This window comes from Thamnophis sirtalis, unplaced genomic scaffold (genome assembly GCF_051295495.1).
Source record: "Thamnophis sirtalis isolate CommonGarterSnake01/CBP01778 unplaced genomic scaffold, rThaSir2_p1.2 scaffold_6, whole genome shotgun sequence".
NCBI classification, from domain to species: domain Eukaryota; kingdom Metazoa; phylum Chordata; class Lepidosauria; order Squamata; family Natricidae; genus Thamnophis; species Thamnophis sirtalis.
Genome location: NW_028261386.1, coordinates 15798818 through 15801192, shown reverse-complemented (window position 1 = coordinate 15801192; position 2375 = coordinate 15798818). Strand labels below are relative to the sequence as shown.

Sequence of the window (2375 nt, the reverse complement as noted above, 5' to 3'; positions counted from 1 at the left end):
TTGCTCTAAAAGTCCTTCAAAATAAAGGTGGTTTCCAAAGGGCAATGGGACTTTCCAAGTCCATCACAACCATATGTGATGACAATCATCTGCATGATTGAGAGTCTCCATAGACACGTCCTTCAAAATAATAGGGACCGTGTCATCTCCAAAACACTGTGATGCTAATTTTCTTTCCCCATTTTCTTTCCTTCCTAAAATATGGTTCTCTGGCAAGGCTTTCAAACTTGAAGAGCAGGGATGTCAAGCTCAAGGCCCGGGGTCCAGATCCAGCCTGCAGTGTACTTAGACCTGGCCCGTGGGGACGCCCTGGAAACAGCAAAGGACTAGCCCGCGTGCTCTGTCAGTGAAAACAGGTGTCAGCGTTCCAAATAGCATCCAAAAGTAAATCAGAGTCCAAGGCAAAGTATTGCTCAAAGTTCCAATTTATTAAGACAGCCATGTTGGCACATCTGGGAAAATCCGAATCTGAAAGCGTCCCGGTTTTCCCCACCCAGTTGAACGTTCAAGATCTTGCCCCCACACCCACAAGTCCATCACATGGTCCAATCTCCAACTGCCATGCTGGCAGTTCCACCCATCCAGTTCTGCTCAGGTGCAGAAATGCAAAGACAAAGGATGACCTTGGCTTTCTAGAAAGAATGTTGTTATGGCTACATAGCATCTAACTCCTTACAATCCCCTTTCCCATTTTCCCACAATAGAAAATGCATAGTAGAATAATAGAAAGCGTGGTAGGCCAAAGATCCAAAAGAAAAGATGGCTGCAGGCCTGACAACAGGGCTCCTGAGATCCATTTTTGGCTGCCACGGCCTCCTGCAATCCTCTGCCAGTGAAAGCGGAGCTCAGGAGAGCCACACACGCACTGACATTTGCGAACTGGTAGCGAAGGTAAGTTGATTTCGCCCCTGGGTCAAACACACTGATGAGGGGTAAATTCCTCTCAGTGCTCATGTTATCATCTAAAGTGAACATTAAACATTAAACAAGCAATAAAAATCATTGGACTTGGAATTGGAAATTTCAGGTACAGAGACAACCTATCTCTTTCTGCCAGGTCTTTTTGATGTTGCCTTCATTTTATTAATTTTAATAATAAAAAGCCCATTTGTTACGTGCTACTTGTTTTATTCATTTTTATAGCCCCTTAAGTACACAGCTTTAAGTTGTCCATTGCCATGCATGTATTAAAATCGTCTTTGCCCACATCTTCAACACTATCCAAGGAGAGTCCCAGATGTAGAAGATATATTAAGCTTTGACATCAAGTGAAAGTCAGGTGACTGAGGGATTTGAAATGGAGTTTATTGAGGCAGAAAACTGAGTAGCGGAGGGAACAAATTTCATGCTGGCACAATTTTTTGCCAGCTTAAAGATAGATAAAAAGCACTTCATCTTGGGGATAGATAATATTCACCCGGATTGTTGTTGGGGGCAATATGCTGACTCTGTAAACCGCTTAGAGAGGGCTGAAAGCCCTATGAAGCGGTATATAAGTCTAATTGCTATTGCTATTGCTATTTATGAATTTTATTACTTACCGTATTTTTCGGAGTATATGATGCACCTCCCCCCCCAAAGAGCATGGAAATGTCATACACCGAATACAGCAAATTTTGGCCTCCCAAGGCCCTACCCCCCACATCCCATTTTTGCGAGAAACAGGCAAAAAACGGGTTATTTTTTTTACAAAAATGGGGGCGTTTTTGCCTTTCCCCGACCCTGCTGAAGCCTGAAAAGTGCTCTTGGGGGCCAGGGAGGACAAATCTTTTTTTCTTACTTACCGCTTTGAAATCTTGGTGCGTCTTATACACTGGTGCGTCTTATAGTCCGAAAAATATGGTATGTTTCTTTCCCTTCAGGGTCTCAGAGGCAGCCTCTCTCTTCATTTTTGTCCTCAAAACAAAAACATTGGGATAGATTGGGCTGAAAAGAAGTGATCTACCAGTGTGGGCAATCAGAAACTGGCTTTTCCTAGTGCCAGTCCAGTCCTTTAACTCACATACCTTAAATGGTTTTCTTTTATCTACTTAATGTCAGGCTAACCTGTGGAACATGCAGCATCTTGAAAAAACACATCCATATCTACAGTAAATCCCTACCCTTTCAATTCATGATCCCCCAAGACAAAGAGCATACGTCTTCATTCTTTTCCTGAAATAAATCACCTCAAAAGTGGCATCCAGAGAATGCCAGCCCAGGTGAGACATTTTGCAATTCCCCCCTCCCTGTTGACTTCTTTGTTCCAGTTGATTCGCTTGCTTGCTCACATTCAGCTTACTTCTCCCTCTTGAAAACTAGCCTTACCTGTTTGCTGCCAGTTCTCCTGTGTCCTTCCTCTATGGAGGAGGAGGAAGACGAAGAATACGCAGTTG

The 2375-nt window shown here is 43.5% G+C and overlaps 1 long non-coding RNA gene across 1 annotated transcript; it reads right to left on the bottom strand.

The window, feature by feature from the left end:
- Positions 1 to 448: 448 nt before the first annotated feature.
- On the bottom strand, positions 449 to 2290 carry LOC148044858 (uncharacterized). Its single transcript, XR_015696870.1, has 3 exons — positions 2007 to 2290; positions 1785 to 1896; positions 449 to 962 (listed from the first exon to the last, which is right to left on the bottom strand). It is a non-coding gene; the product is annotated as an uncharacterized LOC148044858 (long non-coding RNA).
- Positions 2291 to 2375: the final 85 nt, after the last annotated feature.